Source organism: Saccopteryx bilineata, chromosome 1, assembly GCF_036850765.1.
Source record: "Saccopteryx bilineata isolate mSacBil1 chromosome 1, mSacBil1_pri_phased_curated, whole genome shotgun sequence".
Classification (NCBI taxonomy): domain Eukaryota; kingdom Metazoa; phylum Chordata; class Mammalia; order Chiroptera; family Emballonuridae; genus Saccopteryx; species Saccopteryx bilineata.
In genome coordinates, this window is record NC_089490.1 from 240867245 (window position 1) to 240879506 (window position 12262).

The window sequence follows — 12262 nt, forward strand, 5'->3', positions numbered from 1 at the left end:
GGTGGGCCAGGCTGGGGCCTCCTCCTTTGCACATCAGTTTCTCTAGCCGCCCTCTCTTGACCTCTTTTGAAAGCACACACGTGTGCACGTACACATGCACACACACGCACATGCACACGCAATCTGGAAAATCTGATGAGTCTGTAGGGCTCAGTTTCCAGGCCCCTGTCCAAGGCCTGCTGGCGGCTCTGAGGTTTGGGGCCGGGAAACGCAGGGGAGGGGCAAGCGGCCCCTGGGCCTGAGCACTTCCTGATGTCCGGGCTTTCTGGAAACAGCCTAGAACCATCTCCCCTCCTCTTGTCCGGCCCCTGACACCCCCTGTGTCCCCAGGCTCTAGGCTGGGGTGAAGGGCAGCCTCAAGGTCAGTGGTTGCCAGGCCTCTCAGTGCCTGCAGCCAGGCAGGGGCTGGGAGGAGCAGGAGACGATGGCACCACGGGTTCAGGTGGCGGAGGTGGGGAAGGCAGCCAGGGTCCCAGGGACTTGAGTAGGTTCTTAGCCAGTCCCAGGCTCAGAGGACCCCAGGGTGAGGTATTAGGAGCAGGGTTTGCATCTCTGCTCAGTAGTCAGAAATCCCCAGTTGAAGTCCGGTTTCTCTCCTCATACACTGTGGACATCAGTGCCTTCAGCTAGGCAGTGAAAGTGTGCGGCCAGATGGGTCTTGAGGGCCAGGGGGCTTTCTAGGTCTACGTTGCTGTACCACAGAGCATGGTGTCCCCTGGGTACAAGAAGAGGACATGCCCAGAGTACAGTGACACCTCCCCACAGGAACACCCCCCCACACCTGTTGACAGAGTCAAGACGCCACCAGGGTCAGGGAGTGGGGAACCCGGCTGCCCTGCAGTGTGCCCGCTTGCAAGGCCACCGTTCTTCTCCGTCCTCCTCAGAGTCCAGGCCAATTTCCCCCAGACAGCCAGCTGTTGGACGTGGAGGGAATGGGGGAGGCAGGGGACAAGGGAAGCTCATCTGTAGCCTCGGATTTGCCATCCTCATTCCCCTCTGGGCCTAGAGTCAGTCCCTGCTTCTCCCCCTCACCACCAAGGCTGTGCCGGGTGGGGGTCAGGGTCTCGGGCTGAGGCCACCCCTTGCTCTGAGTGGCCTGCTGCCAGCCGGCAGGGCAAGGGGAGGGTTGGAGGACTGGCTGCTCCCCAGCTGCCTCCCACCTTCCCTTTGCAGACACTGAGATGAGGCCCCCAATCCTGCTCGCTGCCCTCTGGCTCCAGAGCTTTCTGGCCAAGGTAGGTGAGGCCCCTGCCCCACAGGGCCTGTCCGGGCCCCCGCCTCTGTGGCCCCCCAGCTGGCCTGTATTAGGCAGAACAAGCAGTTGCTTCCCCACCAGATGCAGCCAGAGCCACCCAGAGCTGGGGCTGCTTCCCGCTGGGGAGTGCCCACCTGATTCCCCTGGCTGTGTCTGGACGAGTCCTGCCGATAGAGGACAGCCTTCTCTCTGATCCTGGCTTGTCCCCTTCTGAGGCCTGGACCCCAGAGGCCTCTGCCCATCTCCTCCTCTTCCCCCTCCCTTCCCCCTCCCCTCTGCTCTCCCCTCTGCTCTCCCCTCCTCTCTCCCCTCTCCTACAGGATGATGAGTGTTGCTTCCTGGGAGGGAGTCCAGATGAGGAGAGTGAAGGTGGCTGCCGTTGGCTAGGGAGGTGTGGGGGTGCACTGCCAGTTGCTCTACCCAGACTCCTCCTCTCTTTGACCTTTTTGCCTCCCCCTTTCTATAGCACAGAGGGGTGTTGGGAGACTGAATGTGCCCCCTGCTCCCCAGGACCACCTCTGACAGTGAACATCAGTGACCAGCGGAGGCCCACAAGCCTCTCGCTGAGGTGGGCAGCCCTGGTGCCCGGAGGGTCCAGCCACACCCTCCGCCTCGCCAGCTTCAGCCCCCTCGGCTCCCCCAAAGGGCCACAGCTCCGGGCCCACCCAACGCGCCCAGCTTTGAGTTCCAGGACCTGGTGCCAGGGAGTCACTACCGGCTGGAGGTGACAGTCCTGCGACCCTGTGGGCAGAATACCACCATCGTCCTCACCGCTTACACCAGTGTGACCCTGCGGGCTGGGGTGGGCTGTGCGGGCATGGTCTGGGGTTTAAGGAGCAAGTGGCTACCCTGGGGGGTTGGCAGGGGGCAGGCTGACTAAAGCAGGCAGCTCCTGCTAGAACCATGCCTGGTACAGGACATATTAAGGAGCATTAGGAACACTGCCCATTGCCTCTGACCTTGGTGTTTCTCTCCTTCTGGGCAGCCTATCAGCTGTGTGTGACTTGTGGCTGGAGAGCCCCAGGGTTCCCCATCACCTGAAGGCCTTACAGGGTGCTTCCCTGGGGGAGCCAGATGGCTACCTCCTTCTCCTCTAACACCTGGAATACCAGATGTTGGTGCATGATAAATCCATGCCTCCAGACACCGTGTCCTACCACTTTAACCATCTCCTGCCCAGCAGTGAGTATGTTTTGGAGGTTACCACCTGGGCTGGCCACCTCCAGGCAAAGACCAGTGTCCACTAGTGGACAGGTGAGGCAGGCCCGGACAGACCCAGAGGAGTCTGAGTAGTGGGAAGAGTCTGGAGCCCCCAGGTCACCATATCCCAATGTGGCTTGGCTTCTGGGTTCCATTCAGCCCAGGTCAATGCCAGGTCCTGCTCCAGGGCTCCTCTCAAGCCTGACTGTGTCCTCCCCCTCCTTCCTGCAGCCCCTGTGCCTCTGGGTCAACTGGAAATGTGTTCCCTACAGGCCTCCTGGACCAGCTCTGAGGGTGCCACGGCTTCCTCCTAGTGCTCACAGACCATCTGGCTGGCACCAGCTTAACTGCAGCAGTCAGACAGGGGGTGTCCAGTCATACCTTTCTACACCTCTCCCCGGGCATACCCTACGAGCTGACGCTTACTGCTGCTGTGGAGCCCCGTCGGGCAGTGGCACCCAGTGCCACTGAGTGGAGCTGTGAGTGCAGGGGCAGCAGTGGTGGAGGGTCAAGGCAATGTCTCTTCTCCTCCAACCAAGTGGGCAGGAGGTGGTAGGGGGTCCTTTGGAATCCTCCAGGGGAGGGGTGGGACTCAGAGGGAGCCCCCCTCTTGGCTGGTGGCAGATGCCAGCCTGAGAAGATGCTGTGACATCATAGTTATCTTCCCTGAACCTCTGCTAGGCAGTTCTGTTGGGGACCGAAAGCCAACATGGTCTTTGCAGTTTAGATTTTTGGGAGACAGAGGTGTGGGGAACTGGCAGTAAGCTCAAAGTCTGCACAAGCCCCCATCTCACTTGTTCTGTGAAGTTGCTAAAGGCTGTTAAGCTGTGTTAATAGATTGTTTATACTCATCCTACCTCCCATGTCCCCCAGAAAGACTGGAGGCAAGTTTCTTTTATCCTTTGTTTTGTGAAGTTAAGATGTTTTGTATGGTGGGGGTTTTCTGCACTTGGTAGAATTCTTGGGTTGCCTTGGAAATGTGATCAGAGATCTCTACAATTTGCTAATGGCCCACTTTGCCCTATAAATAAAGCAAGAAGCAAGTGTGGAGAGTGCTCTGTTCTTGCCATCAGCATTGCAGAGGCCTCTGGAGCTCATCCTTTTACTTTAAGCCTATTTTCTTAATTCCGAGCCGTTCCCACTCAGGACCTGGAATTACTAGCCATGCTGGTTCGGGGCAACTTTCTGTGAGTCCTCTGGTTCAGTCCTCACAGCAGCACTGTGTGTATGAACTGTCATCCCCGCTTCATGGCAGACAGGATAAGATTCAGGGAGAGACAGCACCCAAGCTCACTCAGCTCCCGAGTGGCCAGGCTGGCCTGGACTTGGCCACGGTCTTGCTCTGGAGGGGGGTGCTATCTTGCCACAGTGAAGAGTGGGGGAACCAGACTGCCTGAACCCTGAGCCTTGTTCCCACCGCTCACTGGCTGTGCATCTCCAAGCAGGTTGCTTGCCTTCTCTGTGCTTCAGCTTCTGTAACTCGTGGGGGACCTGACAGCAGGGTCCTCTTGGCCATGTTGTGAGGGGTGAACGTGAGAGGTGGCATGTGGCCCTGTAGAGCCACCCCTAGAATGTCATTATTGCTGTTGGTATTGGTGACCAGCCCCTGGGACCCGTCAGAGAGCCAGAGAGCCACAGACTGGCTGCCAGCACCTAGATGGGATGTGGTCAGTGTGCACGGACAGAGCCGGTCAGAGAGGGTTGGGCTATCTCACCACCGTGGGGTCCATCTGCACACATTTCTCCTTTGTCCCCCTGGACTTGGACATCACACCCCAGCCCCCAGAGCTCTGGGCAAGCTGGAAGGCTGGGCCTGACCCCCAGGATGGCCACCTGCTCAGGCTCAGAGGGCTGGTGGACAGGAGCAGCCCCCTGGGCCCCAGTACCCTCAACACCATGTTCCCAGGGCCCCTGCCTGCTGGACAGTATGTGCTGGAGCTGAGGGTCCTGACTGGGCACCATGCTGCTGGGACCAAGGCCAGTGCCTGGCTGGCTGGTGATTGTGGACTGGTGAGGACAGGGTGGGCGCCTGCATCAACAGGCCTCAGGGTGGGGGGCAGCCTTGGGAAGGAGCCCTGGGCAGAGAGAGGCTCAGGAGAGCTGAGAAAGGGCCTCACAGGCCCCTGTGCCAAACTGCCCCTCTCTTTAGGGCCGCTGGCACCACAGTCACTGGAGGTCACCAGTAGGGGCAGCCCCTCTGACCTGGCCATCAGCTGGGTCCCAGCGCCAGGGAAGTGGGACGGCTACAAGGTCACCTGGCACCAGGACGGCAGCCAGGGGTCACTAGGCATTCTTGTCGTTGTGGGCCTGGATAATTCCAGCCTGGTGCTGAGGGGCCTGCTGCCCGGCTCCTGCTACTGTGTGTCGGTGTGGACTTGGGCAGGAAACCTCAGCTCCAGCCCCCAGAAGGCCCAGACCGGCACCCATGAGTTCCTGCCTGCAGCCTCTGGGAGACCAGCCCTAGATGGGGGGAGGGGGGATGACCAACTGACTTTACTCTCTACCCTCCTGTATATCATAAATCTTGACTCAAAGGGCTGTGTGTCTCAGAAGGCACAGATGTATTTGCAGGCAGTGTCCACCTGCCTGGTTGGCCATCCATCCATCCATCCATCCATCCATCATGTATCTAACAAGTGATCCCATGTTCTAGGGATGGGGCTAGGTGCTGAGGCTAAAATTACCAAAACAGTCTAGGAAGGAGGGCTGACGAGTAAACAGAAGCTACACAGGCACCCGTAATGCACATTATTGAGTTCTAAGTGTAAACATGGTGGTAGAAATGTGGCCCACGCATCTGGAACTGTAAGGAACTATTCCCATGGAAAGTTTATGTGGTTCAGTAAGCTTTCGGGACTCAGAGTGGTCACTTGGTCAGGGAGTCAGGGAAGGCTTCCCGGAGGTGAGGGCACGGAGGAGCACAGGGGTCTGAGCAGAAGGGGTGGAGAGGAGCTGTAGAGACCGAGCCCTGAGGGGTGAGAAGCAGGCACTGGTGCCCGGTGGACCAGGGATCATGACCTCAAGGGGCCAACGTCTGGGAAGGAGGGTTCAGGGCAAGACTGTGTCTTTCCAGAGATTTTTCTGGGAAGGACAGGAATGGGCTTAGAGCCAGGGCAATTGGACCTGGCGGCTATCTGGAGCCCAGGAGGGGTGCATGCAAAGGGGAGGGGATGTGGAGGTCATGGCAGGGGTTCCTTTCTTAACCTTATAGTCCCTGACTCTCCTGTTAAAGTGAGTCTGGGCCTTCCTGCTAGACCTCCTGCCCTGAGGGCTTCCTGGAGTCCCCCACCTGGGGGCAGGGATGGCTTCCAGCTGTAGCTTTACCACCTGAGCCCCCCCCCCATCCTGGAGAGTGCAGACACCCTGGCTCCTGAGGCTAGAACTTCTCCTGCGCCCAGCTGCCCCAGGCACTGAGTTCCTGCTGCAACTGGCCACTCTGCGGGGCCAGATAAGAGAACCAGCACCAGCACCTTGGGCTGGACCTATGAGTGCCCTCCTTGCTGGTGCCCCTTGACCTCCTCGCTGGTGCCCCTTGACCTCTGTCATTTGTGGGCAGGCAGCTGGGTGGACTGTAGTTGCTCCCCAGTCCCTGGCTCTAGGGATCCCAGGCCCAGGCCCTGGTCACCCCCTAGTCACTCCTATGCAAGTCTGTGTCCACATTTCTTCAAGGACATCAAATCCTGTTGGATTAGGGCTCACCCCAGTGACCTCATCATACCTTAATCTCCTCTTTAAAGACCTCGTTCCCAAGTATGGTTGCATTCTGAGGGCCTGGGGGTATGAGGGAACTCACAATTCAGCTCCTAAAACCTCCTCCACATCTTGCCCTCCCTGCAGCCCCCCTCGCCTCTCCTCTGGTAAATGTGACCAGTGAAGGCCCCACACAACTCCAGGCCTCCTAGGACCATACTCCCAGGGGTCAGGATGCCTACCAGGTGACCCTGTACCAGGCAGGTGCCAGCACTGTGGGGGCCAAGGTGGACAGCATGAGTTTCCAAGCTTTGGCCCCAGGCACAAAGTACAAGGTGGCAATTGTCTCACAGGCTGGGCCCCTCAGGACAGCAGCTGCCAATGCTTCCAGCTGGACCTGTGAGTGGGATGGGGAAGGCTGTGAGGGGAGGAAAGGTAGGTAAGGCTGCCTTTATATACCCCTGGGTCCCCCCTGCAAGGCACCAGCCCCCCTTTTACTCCTACTTCCCAACATGTACACCTTAGGGCCCTGTGTGGGGCTAGGGAGTCCATGGTCCGACACTGGCCCTCAGGACCAGGGACAGCAGCCTGGCCCATGGCTTCCTTTCCCTCTACAGCCCCCCTCATACCCAGTGATCTGTTAGTGTCCATGCAGACGGACAGTGCTGTGATTGACCTGGTCTTTGGGGCAGGGGGTATGCCATGTCCAACTCTCAGGTTGGGCGTGTCTCCCTGGAGCAGCCCCTGCTGCTGGGCCAAGCGCCCCTTCTCCTGCGGGGCCTCACACCTGGAAGGAGCCTCTCTCTCTCCATGCTGTGCCAGGTGGGGCCGCTCCAGGAGTCCACTCACCCCGTGGTGCTGCCTGTTGGTATGTTGCTGCCTGTAGAGGGGCAGGTGCCCTGAGAGATAGGACCCAGTCCAGGCTGTCCTGAGCCTCCTGCTCCTCCCACCGAGCCTCCTGCACGGGTGGGCACCGTGCTTGTGCTTCTCCAGGTGGGCAGCTACCCACACATGCTGCCCTGTGGCCTGGGAGAGGGAGCTGGCCCTGAAGGCAAAGCTTCCACACACTGCAGATGACCACTCCCAGGTCCAGCTGGCCCCGCTGGAGGGAGAGCCCCATTCCAACTACATCAACGCCAACTTCATCCCGGTAAGGCCACTGGTGGGCTGTTGGGGATGGGTGCCCACTCAGCTGCTGTCCTGCTCTGCCTATTGTCCATGAGGACCACCAGCTGTGTTTCTTTAGGTCAACTTGTCAGATGTTTATTGAGGGCCTACTGTGTGCCAGGCACTGTGCTGGAGGTATAGTTGTTAATTCCCCACTTTAAAGGGACACATGGTGTGTGTGTGTGCTTCTGTGTGCATGCACACACATATGTGTGTGGGAGCCACATCCACCGTGCAATGTGTTAATAAGAGAAGAAGCAAGGTGCTCAGGGCACATGGAAGAAGGAAAAATTTAGCCTGAGCAATCAAGGAGGGCTTCCTAGAGGTGGGGACATCTGCTCTCTGGAAGGAGGAATTGCATTTTGATAGCAGCGGAAGAGAAGGCCAGTGTGTGTGATGGGGGTCATCAGTGGTGGGAGAAGAGACAGGAAGGCCATTTTGGTATTAGGCTGAGGCTTTGAATTTTACTGGGTGAACAATGGGAGCTGTGGGGTCTGTTGACCACAGAGGAGATGCTGAGTCTGGTTGTAGGAAGGGTTGGGGAGAAGGGTGGTCTGGGAGACATATCTTCCAGGAGGTTTTTCTTGTCCCTTGCAGGTGGGCTGGGTGTTGGTGGTGTATCTGCAGCCACCCCTCCTGGCCTGAGTGCTTGGGGCACAAACATGTGTATGTGTGTGTGTGTGTCTGTGCACACACAGGGCTGTGCCCCATGTCCTCAACTGGGAGATCAGACATGGTCTATTTGCTGCTGTGTGCTGGTGAACCCCGGACCCAAGGTGCCCCTAATTCCCATGGCCCTGCCCTTCGCCCCCACAAGGATATACCCACCTGCAGGAGTTAATTGTCATCCCGAGGCCTCTCAAGAAAACGCAGGAGTACTTCTGACGGCTGGTGTTGGAGCAGCAGGTCCTGTGTTTGGTTTGGAGAACCGGAGGGCAAGCACGCCTGCAGCTTACCAGCTCAGCCACCAGGTGGCACACCTCCTGCAAGAATGAATGGCCTGGGTGTCAGGCAGGTCCCGCAGCCGGGAGACCAGTCAGGCCTGGAGGTGGGTGGTGGTCCCAGGGGCCACCCAGGCTGAGGAAGCAGGGGGAACAGGTCCTCAAGCTCCCAGATGGCCTCTGCTGTTTCTCACTGTGTCCACTTGATCTTGCTTTAGGCAAAGATGGGGTTAGGGCATGGACTGCCAGGGTTGGGCACAAAGATGGGGCATTCTGCACTTTTCCTTTCAATTAGCCTGGTGGGGCCTCCTCTGTGACCTGCTCAGTGCAGGGCCTGGGGACAGTGAGAGCTGCTGAGCTTGTCCTCCAGGTGAGCAGTGTGGCCGGGCCCATTAGAGCCCAGCAGCTGCCTTCAGTCCTGAAGCTCCTACGAGAGGTCTAGGGAGGGTGCTGGAGTCCCTCCAGGGGGAGAGGCTTCTGGTCATGGTGGCCTTGGAGCTGGGCCAGTGCCTAGAGGAATTCCAGCAGGCAGCAGAGTGGGATGGGAGGATGGGGCCGGGGTGGGGGGGGGCTGGCCTCTCCATACTGACTGTCTGCCCTAGGTGCTTTGTGAGCATTGCTGGCTGGCCCTACCCCCATCACCCATGGTCACATCACCGTCCAGCTGCTGGCTACGGAGCCTGAGGACAAATGGACCACACAGGAGCTCCAGCTGCAGCATGTGCGTGCCCCCAGGGACAGAGCCCGTGGGGCAGGGTATTTGAGCTCAGGCTTGTGGAAAAGGTTCCCTCACCTCCTGGGTTCCCTGACCTCCTCCTCCTCCTCCTCCTCCTCCTCCTCCTCCTCCTCCTCCTCCTCCTCCTCCTCCTCCTCCTCTTCCTCCTTCTTCTCTTCCTCCTCTGAGGACTGCAGGCACCTGGCCACCACCTAGGGACACTGGTGGTTAGGGGAAGTATAGGGAAGCACAGAGAAAGTTAAGGATTTATCTGAAATCATGCAGGCTCAAAGGTTGATGGTATGAGAAGTGCCAGTTTCTGCCCTGCCCTGAGCAGCCTGAAACCCCTTGCCTCACCCCGTGGTCCTCTTCTGCCTTCCCAGGCTGTGGCATCCTGGGACAGGAAAGCCAGGGACCTTTGCCACCCTCTGTCTGGGCCCCTCTCTAGGCAGAGACTCCCCAGTAGGCTGGAAAAGGCATGGGGAAGCCTATGGACTGAGGGGGAGGCATAGCTGCCCCCCCCAGAAGCATGAAGCTGAGGGGCTGGCCAGGCCCCTGGAGTGGGGACAGGGGCAGCAGCAAGCCCTCTGCCTGCCTGCCCCTCAGGTGGCCCAGCCACAGCAGCAGAGAGTAAAGCAGCTACAGTTCACTACCTGGCCTGACCACAGTGTCCCCAAGGCCCCCCTGCTCCCTGCTGGCCTTTGTGCAGCTGGTGTGGGCGTAGGCAGGGGCTGCCCAGGGCCATCCTGGTGCACTGCAGGTGAGGCCCTGAGAGGGGCATTGTGGCGGGGGGAGCTCTGGAACTGCGGACAGAGTCAGGCACACAGGCAGCCTCCACCTGCTCACCTCCTGGGACTCCCCACAGTGCAGACGTGGGCCGCACAGGCACCTTTGTGGCCCTGAGCTGGCTGCAACAGCAGCTGGAGGCAGGGCAGAGGGTAGATGTGTTCGACGCTGTGTGCACGCTGCGGCTGCATTGGCCCCTCATGATTTAGACCTTGGTGAGGCAGGGCGGGATGGGGACAGCCATGGGACCACTGGGGCTGAAGGGAATGGAAGGAGCTCGTGGGGGCATCCAGGGGACCCTGGAGGAGGGGCTGGGGTATGTCACCATCATGTCTGGGTTTCTGTTCCCCTTTCTGTCAAAGATGAGGTAGGACAGGCCTCTGTCCCTGTCCCTGTCTCTGTCTTGCTAGTGGGGCCTGGAAGACCTTTCTGCTGGGCCCACTCCCTAGCTGGACCTCCTCTCTCCGCCCAGAGCCAGTACATCTTCCTGCATAGCTGCCTCCTGAGCAAGATTCTAGAAGGGCCTCAACAGCCCTGCAACAGCCCCCAGTGAGTAGCACTTCCTGGCCTTGTCGGGGTGGGACAAGTTTTTGTGACACTCCCCCCCACACACACACACACACCAACAGGCCCCAACTCCTGTCCTAGGCAGAGCCAGGAAGACCAGAGAGGGAGCAGGGGAACCCTGAACACTTCCCCCACTTTCAACCTTTATGCCCAGGGGCCAGTCCATCACTGTGATCAACTTTGCACAGGCAAAGTTGTGCCAATGCTGGCTTCTTAAAGGAGTATGAGGTGCACCTTGGGCTGGGGCTGAGTGACCATGGAAGGCACCCCCCAACCCAGCCTCACGGTCCCCTCTGTCCCCCAACTCCTGCTCTAGGCCATCATGGCTGATGCTGGCTGATGCTGGCTCTGTGACACCCCCTCCTGGCAATGACCAGGGTAGCATGGCCTCCTGTGAGTGCCTGTGGATGGGTGGGTGGGCTGGGCATCTGGCCCAGGCAGGGGACCTCTGGCTGCCTCACCCTCCTGTGTCCTCCCCACACACACATTCTCCAGTGTGGCTGTTCTGGAGGAGGACTGCACCCCTGACAAGAAGCCCGAAGCCTGGCTCTTGCCTGTAATATGATGCCCCATGGCTTGCCCTCTGACCTTCTGTGCTTTGGGGGGCCTAGAGCTGAGATGGGGAGGGGATGGCGTCAGCCCCCAGGAGCCAACTGCTGTGCTCTGTAGGGCAGGCCTTTGGGCCATGGTCATGCAATGCTGACGGACCCTCTGGGAGCTGGTGTGGGAACATGCGGCCATGCGCTGATCTCCCGGTGTCCGCCCGACACCTGGGGGAAGGGGAGGGGACTGAGGGACAGGGGCTGGGAAGCCTCAGGAGTGGGGACAAGTAGGAGAATTTGTGGTCTGGCTGGTGATCAGGGTGGGCAGAGATCTTAGGAAGCGGTCTGAGAAGCCCTGACCTGGTCCTGGCCACAGTTCTGGCTGAGGGAGCTGCAGCCTGTCACCACGGGCATGGTGACAGTGCACTGGGTGGCTGAGAGCAACACAGCAGGCTGGCCCTCTACCCTCCTGAGAGTCACACACGTAGGTGTGCAGGCAGGGGACATGAGGTGGCGGGGCATGTGGGAAGATAGTGCACACCTGGCACCCATGCCAACAATACCCAGGGGCCGAGCAGGAAGAAGAGGCAGGTGCAGCAGCTATGATTTCCGTGCTGGGAGCCAGGGAAGGAGCTGCCGGCCACCACCCTGCTGCCCTTCCTGGCTGCTGTGGGTCACTGCTGCTCCTGGGACACCGAGATGTCAAGCACATTGCTCAGCCACTGCAGGTGCCATGGAGAAAGTTCTGAGGGACGAGCACCAGACTCCCCACTGCTTCTCTGGAGGGCCTCACATCTCAGGAGCCCTGCTTGGGTCATGAGTCAAAAGGATGCAGTCCCCCATCTCCTCCTCACTGTGCCTTGACTTCTCCTGGGGATATGATATCTCTTCGGAATTGTCCCCTCCTTGTCAGGGCTCAGGCTTGCTGGCTCGGCTAGTGCCAGTGTCTCTTCCCAGCCCCCAGGCCCAGGAGAAATTCCCCACATACCTAAGGAGCCCGACCCTCCTCCCCTGCCCCAGTGACCCCATCCAACTCAGTTCATTGCAGCGAGGGTGTGGCCCAGCTGGGTACCTTCCTGGCCATGGACCAGCTGTTGCAGCAGGCAGGGCCTGAGCACATCATGGACATCTTTAATGTGGCCCTGCAGCAGTCACAGGCCTGTGGCCTCATGACTCCAATGCTGGTAAGAGGTCTCCAGGGGTTCAGCTGTGGAAGGGGAAGGGACACTGAAGCTTCTGCTTGTGGGGCTGGTGACCTCTCAGCAGTGCCATCTAGGCAGTCACCAGGTGGCACCGTGGACCACGGGGTGGGTACCACAGGGAGCCTGCCTCCGCTCCTAGGAGCAGTACATCCAGCTCTACAACTGTGAACAGCGCACTGGTGGCTGGGCTGCCCTGA

General features: G+C 59.4%; 1 pseudogene; it reads left to right on the plus strand.

Annotated features, from left to right (window-relative positions):
• The first annotated feature begins 1181 nt into the window (after positions 1–1181).
• On the plus strand, positions 1182–12262 carry LOC136319486 (receptor-type tyrosine-protein phosphatase V-like; annotated as a pseudogene).